The 12,679-nt window shown below is 46.8% G+C and overlaps 1 long non-coding RNA gene across 1 annotated transcript in view; it reads left to right on the top strand.

Moving 5' to 3' along the window:
- LOC128349324 (uncharacterized) overlaps positions 1–7,199 on the top strand; it is a 37,598-nt gene extending 30,399 nt beyond the window's left edge. Inside the window, exons 2-3 of the long non-coding RNA XR_008318738.1 lie at positions 2,075–2,145; positions 6,974–7,199. This is a non-coding gene — a long non-coding RNA (uncharacterized LOC128349324). The remainder of the gene's footprint in view (positions 1–2,074; positions 2,146–6,973) is intronic.
- Positions 7,200–12,679: the final 5,480 nt, after the last annotated feature.

Below are 12,679 nucleotides of genomic sequence, written 5' to 3'. Positions count from 1 at the left end.
TGGGATTTCTCTCCAAATATCAGGACTCCCTCAAGGAGACATTGCATTTTCTCTGAATTCCAGAGTTCCTCCAAAAAAGAAATGTTGGATAAGTGTCTCAGATGGTTTCCTGCCTCCCATATAACCTCTAGTCCAGGTTTGTTTATTTTCAACCAGGCTGGACTCTCCACAAAGCTGCTTGGGAACCAAACGTGGCCCAACTCCTGACAGCTCGATTCTGCCCTGTGTATTTTTTGCCTTTCTTCTAAGTAACAGAAAAGAAACCAGTTTCTTAATTAATGTAGTACAATCAACTTAGATTTAGTCATTACTGGGCCAATGTAGTGATTAGGATTGTGCTCTAAATAGCTTTGAATAATTCATTGCCTGCCATTACTACTTACAAGGAAAAATAAAACTCTTCTAATGCTAATTTCACGAGGAGAGCTGTTTGTGAATGTGGCTCAAGGTCAATATTGAAATACTGAAGTTCACTCAAAGAAATCTTCCCATAAAACATGGTTCCCCCCACTAGTGGGTTATTACAAAACTTGACTTTTGTGTGAAGCAGCTTGAACTGAAGCTACTTCACATAGGAACCCCCATGTTTACAAAATTCTCTACCTAGGATGTAAGGCTTATTGTTCTGACAGGTGCAGCAAGGATGCCCCCAAGGATACCTGTTCCATCCACTGCCACCATTTCCCTCATCATCATCATCATCTCAGACCATGCTTGGTGCTTTGGGCAGCAGAGAGGAGGAAGGGGTTGTGAATGGAAGCTAATCAAATGTTTCCTTTTTGGTTCAAAAGTTGCTGTGTGGACCAGCCCTGAATCTTATAACATTTTACTGACCCTGTTTTGAGCTACACACAGAGGTCATTCACACAATCAAAAACTGTGTTCTACCTGGGTTTGGGAGCTGTGTGTGCTCCCTATTTTCGGTTGTGTGGAAGCAATGTAGAAGTGATTGTATTTAAGCAAGGTAGGAGGAAAACCTAGACAGCTTTTCCTCCACACAATCACTTCTACCACACAATCACTTCTACCCAGGTTTCCCCCTTACGTTGCTTCCACACAACTGAAAATGGGGAGCACACATAGCTCCCACACCTGGATAGATTGTGTGAATGATTTCATGGTAATAATCCCAAATAAAAAAGAGAGTCTATGCTTACAAAGCAAACAGCTTCCAGATAGCAAGGCCTATCTGCTATCCACTCTCCATGCTAAAGTGGTTGTCACAGTGTAGTCCAGTCATGCAGAGGCATGGAAATTCTCTACGTATGGTGGAGGATCATGAGGTAAGCCGCTGGAGATGTTACTACTACAGGGTGAAGCAATCCTTGCATGAAAGCTGTTCATAGCTTGTTTGTTTGTTTGTTTGTTTGTTTGTTTGTTTAAAATATTTATACACCACCCCTCCAGTACACTACTGCTCTGGGCAGCTCACAATGTGAGGTATGGAGGGGAAAGTGTTGAATATCACTAGTAGCCTCCTCCTCATAATGGTGGGGAAGTACACTCTTCAAGGCTTACTGAACTTCTGTAGCATTTTCTCACTCTCCCACATACCTTTGTCAAAACTCCCGTGGCACTTGGATTGTGAGAAATCAGGTGTATCCTTCTTCTCTGCACTTTGTGCCTGATGCCTTCCTTAAGAAATTACTTCCAAAAATCCTTCTTAATTGCTCCCCTTTCTTCCTGCCAAGGAAGGGAAAGAAACACAATGACTGCTGAACACTGATAAATTCTGTTGTTGCACTCTTCTGGGTTATCACACTTCTGCTGAATTCTCCTTCCCCTTGCCAAGCCTTCTCTGAGTCCTGCAGAGATTGGAATCAAACAAGTGAAAGGAAGGAAGGAAAAGGAACAAATGCCTGAGGTGCAGAACTCAGGTGCAGAATTTAGGAGGAATGTTGGACATAACTATGTGAGCCAACTCTCTTGTATGTCTCCACCCACACAGATAACCACATCTTCACAGCTTGTGCTATGATCTACTCAGACAGTTTCTCCTCCCATAATCTTTTACCTTCCACATTCAAGTCAGTGTGAAAATAACATTGAAAAGTACTCTTTTTCTTCTTCACAGATTAGATGGTCAATCATTCCCACAAAGTGTAGAAGGGCTGTACATCATCTGAACCTCCAACAACATCAGAGGTATGAATCAGACAAAAAAAAAAAAAAAAAAGGAATAAACCACCATCTTGCTAATAGGGGTGTGCGAACTGGTTTGGAACTGAACCGGTTTTACTTCGAACCAGTTCTGTTTGACAGTGCAGGGTCAAACCAAACCACTCCTGGTTCAGCTCAGCCCAGCACCAAACCTCCCTCAGCCATTTGGGGGGTTTGCGGACCAATTAATAATAAAAAAAATATTATTCTTCAATGTATCCCCTCTGGGGCTTCCCTGAGGCAGTGTGTGTGAGAGAAATCTGTGGAGGTTCCCCCTCCTTCCTCAGTTATTTCAGCCCTTGCCCAGTTTGGGTGGTCTTCGGCCCTTTCCAGGCCTTCCCCCCAGTGCAGTAGCCATTTTGGAGGCTGCCACGCATGCAGTCATGACCCCCCCAAAAAGGTGCAGCCAGCCAAAGCTGCACTACACCCAGTGATGGGAGGGAGGGGTTGCTTGCCAAAGCCAAAATGAGGGGGAATGGAGGATGGGCCAGCTGGTCCTGCTTCTCTATAGGTGGCCCCGTTAATCTCAAGCTTCATTTTAAATGAGGCTGGGGCAAAGACGCCACATTGTGCCCAGATGCAATGAAGACACAAGACAGATAAATGGAGTTAAAGGGCCACAACTTTATTCAAATTATTCAGTAAAGAAGGAGTACTGGCTCTCCACCCGCCTTCCCCCGTGGGGAAGCTAAAGATTCGCTGACCACAGAAAATCTACTTAAGCATGATTGGGCAAGACACCATGGCTCCAGCCAGTATCAGCCCTGTGGCTGATGATACTGCCATCTGAGGCGACCTATGCTCAAAGCTAGCTGCCTCGTGACCACCACTCTCAAGCTGTAAAGTCCTTTACGGTGGGTGATCTCTCAGCAGGCTGAAATATTATCTATCTATCTATCTGATTGATATTTATACCGCCCTTCCAAAATGGCTCAGGGTGGTTTACAATTAAAACAAAACCATTAACACCAATAACAGTTAAAACAGAAATATAAACAATGTAAAACATCAATTAAAAATTAAAACATCATAAAAAAACAATTCAACAATCAGAATAATTAAAACCCTGAAAACCAAGTTACAGCATTAAAATTAAAACTAATTAAAACCCTGAAATGCCAGTCCAAACAGATATACTTAAGGGCTATCCTGAAGGTCAATAAAGAATTCAGATTGCAAATTTCTTCTGGAAGTGCATTCCAAAGCCTAGGAGCAGCTACAAAGAAGGCCTGCCTCTGAGTCGCCACCAAACAAACCGGTGGGGATCATGTAGAAGGCACTCTCTAAGGACCCAAGCCTTTCAGGGCTTAAAAGGTAATAACCAGCACTTTGTATTTTGCCCAGAAACATATCAACAGCCAGTGTAACTGTTTTGAAACAGGCAAAATATAGTCTCTCCGGGTTCCCCCAAAGACCAATCTGGCTGCCTCATTCTGAACTAACTGAAGTTTCCGGCCTATGTACAAAGGCAGCCCCACATAGAGCAATAGTCAAGCCGGGAGGCTACCAGCTGATGCACCACTGTTTTGAGGTCATCCTCTTCAAGGAATGGGTGCAGCTGTCGAATCAGCTGAAGCTGATAGAAAGCACTCCTGGCCATGGCCTCCACCTGAGATCCCAGAGTGAGGCCTGGGTCCAGGAGTACTCCCAAGCTGCACACCTGCTCCTTCTGGGGGAGTGTAACCTTGTCCAGCACAGGAAGATCTAACACACCCCTCAGATTCTGAGCGCTCACAACGAGCACCTCCGTCTTGCTTGGATTCGGCTTCAATTTGTTATCCCACAGCCAGCCCATTACAGCCTGTAGGCAGGCATTTAGAAAATGAGTGCCATTTCCTGAAGATGAAAAGGAGAAGTAGATTTGGGTGTCATCAGCATACTGATAACATCCAGCACCAAACCTCCTGATGTCCTCACCCAGTGGTTTCATGTAGATCTCAAAAAGCACTGGTGACAGAATGGAGCCCTGAGGGACTCCGTATAACAGCTCCCATTTTGAGGAGCAACTGTCACCAAGCTCCACCATCTCGAATCTACCTGAGATAGGAGTGGAACCACTGAAAGGCAGTACCCCATTTCCCCAACTCCCCCAGGTGATCCAGAAGGATACCATGGTCGATGGTATTGAATGCCACCGAGAAATCCAGAAGAACAAGCAAAGTCACACTCCCTCTGTCGATTCCCCGGTGAAGATCATCTATCAGGCTGACCAAGGCTATCTCAACCCCACAGCCAGCTCTAAAACCAGTTTGAAATGGGTCTAGATAATCAGTTTTCTCCACAACTTCCTGGAGCTGGTCGGCCACCACCCTCTTAATCACCTTGCCCAACCAAGGGAGATTGGAGATTGGCCTATAACTATCCATCGCTAAGGGGTCCAGGGAAGGCTTCTTTAAGAGTGGTCTAACCATTGCCTCCTTCAGACAAGGAGGCACCCTACCTTCCCTCAGCGATGCATTTATGATATTAACTAGGCCAACTCCAACAATCTCCCTGCTAGATAGAAGCAGCCAAGTTAGGCAAGAATCCAGAGAACAGGTGGTAGGCCGCACTGCCCCAAGCAGCTTGTCCACATCCTCAGGAGTCACAGATTGAAACTGATCCAATCTAATACTGCAAGAGGGATCGCTGGACACCTCCTCCATAGACCTTGCAGAAACAGTGGAGTCCACGTCGGCCCTAATACAGGAGATCTTATTCCCAAAGAACCCACCAAAGAGATCACAGCAGAGCAACTCCAGGGACTGATTGGAAGTAGAAGGAGCAGAAACCAAACTCCTCACAACCCGGATAGCTCCGCCAAGCGTGAACCTGCAGCTGCATTGTGCGCAGACCAGAATCTCTTTTTTGCTGCACGCACTGCCACTGCATAAGTCCTCAAATGGGTCACATGCTGAATCCTGTCAGATTTGAACCGAGTTCTCCTCCACTTGTGCTCTAGTCGCCTATCCAACCGCTTCAGCCCACGCAACTCCTCAGTATACCAAGGGGCCATTTTTGCAGCAGGTTGGAAGGGACGCAGGGGAGCAATAGTGTCTACTGCCCTGTTGAGTTCCCTGTTCCAGGTTCCCACCCGGGCATCGACAGAATCACCGGCCACACCAACATCAAAATCCTCCAAGGCCTTTTGAAATCCTACTGGGTCCAGCATCCTTTTTGGATGGACCATCCTAATAGGTCCACCACCCCTGCAGGGGTGGATTGCAGTTATGAGACCAACCTTAACCAGGTTGTGGTCCGTCCATGACAATGGAGAAACCACCGGATCCCCCACCCACGGAACACCCCCCCTGATCCGAACAAAAGACCAAATTGAGTGCATGGCCAGCAACATGAATTGGTTCTGAAACTAATTGGGATAGGTCTATAGTTGTCATGGCCTCTATGAACTCCTGAGCCTTACCACACAAGCCAGCTCCAAAGTGGATATTGAAGTCCGCAAGCACCAAAGGTCTAGGAGACGTTTGTAAGTTCAAAGCCAGTGCTCTTTGAGCCGTGAGGCCTCTTAGGACTGTCAAGGACTCCTCCTGACATCAAATACATGCTTTAAAATGCTCACCACCCTACACTGCCCATTTACACTGCACTGTGCCTGCCACAGGGATGGGATGGGCTAGCCTAGCTTGGCCCCTTCCCTCTCAACAACCATCCAAAAAAGTGGCCAATCCCCTTATTAATTCAGCCAAAAACAAATCACTACCCCTTGGATATAAATGCATGCCATTGCCCCAAAAAGGCTCTGGATGGGGGAAAATGATATCTGGGTGTGGTATAAATCCCCAGCTGGAATTCTGGGCCTGCTTGTGCACCCCAAACACAAGATGTGCCCTGGGGGTATTGGCCTCCTATTGCAAAGGAAATCGTCTTGAAATTAATTATGCTAAAACAAAGATCATGGCCCTCGGTAAAAAACCTAAACATCACAATTGGAAAATTGATGACCACCCTATTCAGCAAGTTTCTACCTTCAATTATTTGGGGGTCCTCTTCCATGCCTCGGGCTCTAGGAAGCCACATGCTACCTATGTGTCCCAGAATGCTCAAAGGAGTGCATCCGCTATTCTCAGGTTTTTTTGGAGTAAGGGGGGGGGGCGTTTTATACCCTCTGCTATCAAACTTTTGCTTGCCAAATCTCTTGCTCAGCTTACATATGGTGCACAGCTAGGGCCTTTATCTAGTTTTCAGCAGGTGGAAAGAATTCAATCTAAATTTCTTAGAGCTGTACTTTCGACCCCCTGTTGTGTCTCTAATGCCAGATTGAGACTGGAAACGGGTCTAGTGAAGGTGGAGGCTAGATATTGGATACTTACGATTTTTTACTGGATTAAAATCCATCACTCCCATGGTAGTTTAGTATTTCTCACATTACAAGATTCATTTCATGCCTCCTGGGAACACAGAATATTTACTAAATTGGCAACATTGGGATTGCTTCCGCTTACCCTGCTCAAAATGGAAGTATCACAAGCCCGTGCCTTGGTGAAACAGAAAATATTAGACACGGAGCGGCAGGAAGATTTATCTAAGTCTCCGGGTTTCTACTGTAATGATACCACAAGGTACCTTGTTGCTCCTTTATCTTATCTGCAATAATTAGACATCCCCAGATATAGGTTGGCTTTTACACAGGCCAGATGTAGATGCCTTCCCTCTGCTGTCCTTGAAGGTCGCTACAGTGGGACTCCTTATGCGGAGCGTCTATGTCCCTGTGGTGATGGGGAAGTTGAAACAATTGAACATGTTTTGCTTTATTGCTCCTTTTATAGGGACTTACCTTCAGAACTAATATCTCCACTGTTGGTTCGTTTCCCAGGAAATTCGCCTAGTCAACAAGTGGCTTTCCTGCTTGAGGACAGCATACCTGCCATTACTCGTAAAGTGGTGGGCTTTTGTGCAGCAGCTCGAAGAGTGCGCCAGTTTTTAATTAACAGTCCTAGTGCTGCTCTATAACCTTTCAGTTATAATATTGTTGATGGGTTAGACTGTTGACTTGTTTTTTGTTTGTTTGTTTGTTTTAAAATAATTTATATTTTAATTGTATTCCCCCCCCCTTGTTGTGCTGGTCATAGACCGTAATAAACTTTGAATGAATGAATGAACAATAGAATGTCTCACTATCAGCACACTGGCTGGCTGACGGGACAAAAACAGACCTGTCGAGAGAGGTATAAACAAACACTAAGAACCAACCATCAACAAACATAATGTTTGTAGGTCTTAAAGCACTACCACCCCAGCCTTTGAACCTCAGGCTCTGAGAAAGCCAACCATGCTGCAGTGGATGCTGTACCTATCCAAAAGGAATGGAGTGAGAAGGCACCAAAAAAGCAGGCCCCTCACCTCCAGGGTACACAGCAGAACTGCCCCAAATGGATATTGGCTCAAAGCTGAACCATCAAAGTGCCTAAATAGACACCCTGGGGACAGCCCGCCGATGACACATAATGTTCCAAGGCAGTCACTGGGCACAGGTCTGAGCCAACAGCTCGATGAAGGATGACCAGATGCCCCTTACCTATCTGATCAGTCTTCAAGTAACAGAGCTGTGCAAAAATTGTTAAATCAGCCTGCTGAACCACCCTAGCCCTAGGCCCTTGCTGCCCCTGGGAAAGGGTTCTGAAGCCCTAAAGGCCCCACAGAAAGCTACCACAATGGCAGTGTGAAAGAGGGACACCACATAGGCAGACTCACAAATGAATGGTAGGAGCCCCAAGATTTCAGGTGAGAATAGATGGTGGGTACCAGCTTGAGCTGGGTACTCACGTGTTCAACCTTCAACAACCCACTGTATGCAGAAGTGCAAAGTGGTGCCCTCAAAACCCTGTGCCTTGGGGAAAGAGGCCAAGGCCACCAGGTGAACACAGGAACACAGGAAGCTGCCATATTCCCTGCTAACTTGGCAAAGAGGCACCTTTTAACGTGGTGATTCTCTTTATTTAGCAGGGGGGGAGTAACTGGCCCCACCCACCCCCAGCACAGTACCTCCAGTGACTGCTGCTGGTGTCTATCTTATGTTTCTTTTAGACTGTGAGCCCTTTGGGGACAGGGATCCATCTTATTTCTTTTTCATTTCTCTGTGTAAACCATCCTGAGCCATATTTGGAAGGGCGGTATAGAAATTGAATTAACAACAACAACAACAATATAGTGAGAGCCAGCGTGGTGTAGTGGCTAGAGTGCTGGACTAGAACCAGGGAGATCTGAGTTCAAATCCCCATTCAGCCATGAAAACTAGTTGGGTGACTCTAGGCCAGTCACTACTCTCTCAGCCTAACCTACTTCACAGGGTTGTTGTGAGGAGAATCCTAAGTCTATAGTACACCGCTCTGGGCTCCTTGGAGGAACAGCGGGATATAAGATGTAAAAAATAATAAATAATAAATAAATACATAAATATACAGTCAGACCATAGGTCCATCTATCTCAGTATTGTCTACACAGCCTGGCAGCAGCTTCTCCAAAGTTGCAGGCAGGAATCTCTCACAGCCCTGTCTTGGAGATGCCGGGGAGGGAACGTGGAACCCACTACACTTCACAGAGAAGCCCCATCCCCTAAGGGGAATAGCTTACAGTGCTCACACATGTGGTCTCCCATTGAATTGCAACAAGGGTGGACTCTGCTAAGCAAAGGGGACACATCATGCCTGCTACCACAAGACCCCACCACTGTGGTGGAAAAAAGACCGGAAGATGTCAGATGCACCAAAAACTGCATGGGGTGATAAGGTGGGTCAGACCAGAGATCATCTAATCATACCTGCAACCTGAGGCATCAAAAAGCCCTGGTCTTCCTATCATATGTCACCCTTGTGCTTGCAACCAAGGAGGCCCAAATAATCTGTGCACCTCTACAGCCACAGTGGCATGACATCCAGTTCCTGCCTGGGTGCCATGAAAACTGGCTGCTGAAAACTCTCCTCCTGGGAATGAGAGAGCATCCGCAATGCCATTTTGCAACCTGGGGAAATGACAGGCTACCATCAGAGTATTGTGGCACAAACACTGCAGTAAAAACACTCTCCCCAATGTCATCACCCTGCTAGACCTAGAGATCTCTGTGTTAATCAAATGAACAGTGGCCATATTGTCACACCAGAACTGTACTGTGGAATTAGCAAACTTCCAGCCCAGATGTGCACAGCCAACACAATGGGGGGAAACTGAAGAAAAGTGAGGTCCCTAGTAATTCCCTGAGTTTCCCAATCTCTGGACCACAGTGCAGCGCACCAATGACCCCTAAAATAAACCCCCGAGCCATAAGCAGTAAGCACCAGCTGCATCTGAGTGCACTTGAAGGTCTGCTTCAAGCAGATGCTCTGCTCACCAGAAGGAGACCCCATTAATGGAGTCCAAGAATGTCACCCAAACTTGAAGGTTGGCTTTCATCTGAGCTGACCCTATTAGGAGTAGGGGGTCCAAATGGGGCTTACCTTCAAGGGTCTCTCAAATAGATAAACTAAGACCTGTGTCTATTCCAAATATTCCTACCAGAGACACTTTGGTTGGTGGCATGACTGAAAATCCAGTGAATCAATCACCCAGAGGAAAATTACTAGACATGTTCTCCTTACATAACTGTGAAGTGCCTTGAACGCTATCTTGTGCTTTTGCATTCTTGCCAGCATTTTGTTATACTTTGGTAGTGCTGAACATACTGGTTTTTATCTATCTGTCTGGAGCTGTCTGAATATTATTGTGCTGTAGTGGAATTGCTTGCTAAATTGATATTGAAATGCAAGGTAGAGGAAAATAAAGTGTGCAGTCGAGTCAGTGTCAACTCCTGGCGCCCACAGAGCCCTGTGGTTTTCTTTGGTAGAATACAGGAGGGGTTTACCATTGCCTCCTCCCACACAGTATGAGATGATGCCTTTCAGCATCTTCCTATATCACTGCTGCTCGATATTTGCTACTGCCTGATACTGAGCACTTAACCATGATCCAGTGCTCTTATGTGGTACTCACCCCTCCTTTTTTCCCCTAACACCCCTCCCTGACTAGACACAGACAGAGGCACTGAGTTGCCGGTGCAAATTATTTACATGTTTCTTTGGAGACAGAATTTTAGTGATAAAAGTCCCACGTGGTGTGTGTGTGTGTGTGTGTGTGTGTGTGTGTGTGTGTGTGTGTGGCAGAGAGATCAAAGTGTGCATATGCCATGTCTAGAGCAATTGTTTACACTACCAGGTTGACAGGCATGAAAATATCCATCTGAAAGCTATAGGGGCAGATCTGAATCCTATAAGAGAGGTTGTCTTTGGGCAATATGGCAGAACAGTAAAGAAAGCAATCCACCTTTTCTGACTGTCTGTCTAACTCTTGAGTATTGACAGAGGTCAGTTTTCATAGAGAGAGCTTGTTTCGCTTGCCAAGGCATGCCCAGATCTGAGATGCCTGCTTCCTACTCGGTGCCAGCCTGAGTGACTCGAACTGGGACCCCATGCTTGACTGCTGAGCCTAGATGGGTAGTTATACAGCTCTTTTTTGGAGATTCTCCTGCTTGAAATCCTCTCCCTCATCCCCCACTGATAAACAGCAGCTGCTTCTCCGAGCTATTGGTTCCCAGCCTTTCTCCATTCCCTTGTCTGTATTCCACCTCCCCCCACCCACGTTCATCTAAGTTGATCTTCTCTCCCTCCCTTCTTGGTTGAAACTGTTGTTTTTGAATTTGGTCAGTGACAATAGATAACAGCTTATACTCATTACAACATTAGAAAGCTAGAATTGTGCTTTAAACTCTGATTGCTAAACACTGTATGTAGTATTGCCCAGACACTCCAGTTATGTTTCTATTTTCTTACAATAAAGTTTACATTTCTTCAATAGCCTTGGGTCTCTCTCTCTCTCTCTCTCTCTCTCTCTCTCTCTCTCTCTCTCTCTCTCTCTCTCTCTCTAATGTCAGTCTGTCCATGAGCCATGTTAGGAAGTAGAATTGTGAGGGCTGCAGCACCAGTTTCCCCTTTACTTTGATGCCTGCACAGAGTTCAGGTGGATCCCTGGTGGTAGCCAACAACACACAGCTTGTGGTGGGGCTCCCTTAGTCCCACTGGCATCATAGAGATCTGCAGGAAGACTCTGCCAGGGGCCACCACCATGCATGCCAAGTTCAGATGACCCCAAAGAACCTGCCGCTGATGAAAGGTCAGCCTCTTAACTGACAGGCCCTGACAAACCTTGGCTTTCAGTGCAGCCAGCTTATCTTCAGGCAGCTGAGAGCAGCCTGCAACCACGTCCAACTCTATCCCAAAGAATACCAGTTTACTAATGGTGCCCTCAGTCTTGTCACCTGCAAGCAAGATCCCCAATTCAGCAGAGTCCTGTAAAGGTATGCAACAGGTACTCAAATTGTCCGGAACCTCTGGTACCAATAAAAGGACAGTAGAGCAGATTCCAGGCTGCCTCCACAATACCCATTCAAAAAATGAACTAAAGGACTCAGAGCGCATGAAACAGAACAACCCATCAGCTTTGCCTGTATGGGAAGCCACTGGGATGTCTGAATGGTGCACCTGAGAAGGGTAAAAACCATAGTGAACCATAGACCATGGCCACACGCCCGTGTGAGTCCCACCTGCTCCATGATCTGAGAAAGCTTCTGCATCTGTTGTAGGTGTTGGCACAGGTGCAATGTGCCACTTGGTTGAGTAAGAGCCACAGGAGGTGGAAGTGGGCAGGGGCAGCACCCTCCTTTTACAATCTGGACAAGTGATCAGACAGAGAATGCATTAACTGGGCTTTCTTGGCTGCTTTGATGTCACTCCTAGGACAAGACGGGATGCCAGAAGGACCCTCAGCATCTTTAAGCACACGCACCATGCCCAGGTCCTCGTCAGAAGAAATCTTGGTGGGTGGGAAGTCGGGAAGGCCTAACTGGCCTGCTCCCTTTTTACCTGAAGCCTTCTTTGTGGCATGACTAAGTGTGCCTGAACCACACTTAGTGGACCACATCCCCCACAAAAAGCCCACACAGCAATGGTAAGAAGCAGACAATGTAATGCAATCAATACAGAATTAAGTGGAAGGGAGAAAATATCCCAAGCAAAATATCCCCCACAGATACCACTGAAAGCACTCAGCAAACCCCCCCCCCCCATACCACTGAGTTCCTGGAGAAGAGTAAGCACTCTCACCACTATGCCACACTGTCTCCTAGTAGCACAAAGGGAAGGGGTGGGTGGGGAATAAACCCAGCAAATGAACCCCCACCTGTCTGCCACGGAACAAATAAGGAGATGAGAGTCCAACCAAGAGGGCAGAGGGAGCCCACCACCCAGCCAGAGAGGAATGGGAGGAGGGGAAGGAAGAAATACCCCAGCACAGACTTGAACTCCCAGCCCCAGTTCTCCAGGTGGCTCTCTTCCCAACTGAGCTACTTACTTAGGCTAGGGGGTGAGGACACTTGCACACACCTGTAGGAAGGCCCCAGAGAGAGGTGGGGGGAGAGCCCTGGCCCCCAACCCCCGGCCCAAACCCGACCCCCTGCTGCAAACAGACTTCTAGTGGCCAGGGCTGTCGCCACCAC

The sequence above is a fragment of the Hemicordylus capensis genome, chromosome 3, assembly GCF_027244095.1.
Source record: "Hemicordylus capensis ecotype Gifberg chromosome 3, rHemCap1.1.pri, whole genome shotgun sequence".
In the NCBI taxonomy this organism is placed as follows: Eukaryota; Metazoa; Chordata; class Lepidosauria; order Squamata; family Cordylidae; genus Hemicordylus; species Hemicordylus capensis.
This window is presented reverse-complemented; position numbering and strand designations above follow the sequence as displayed.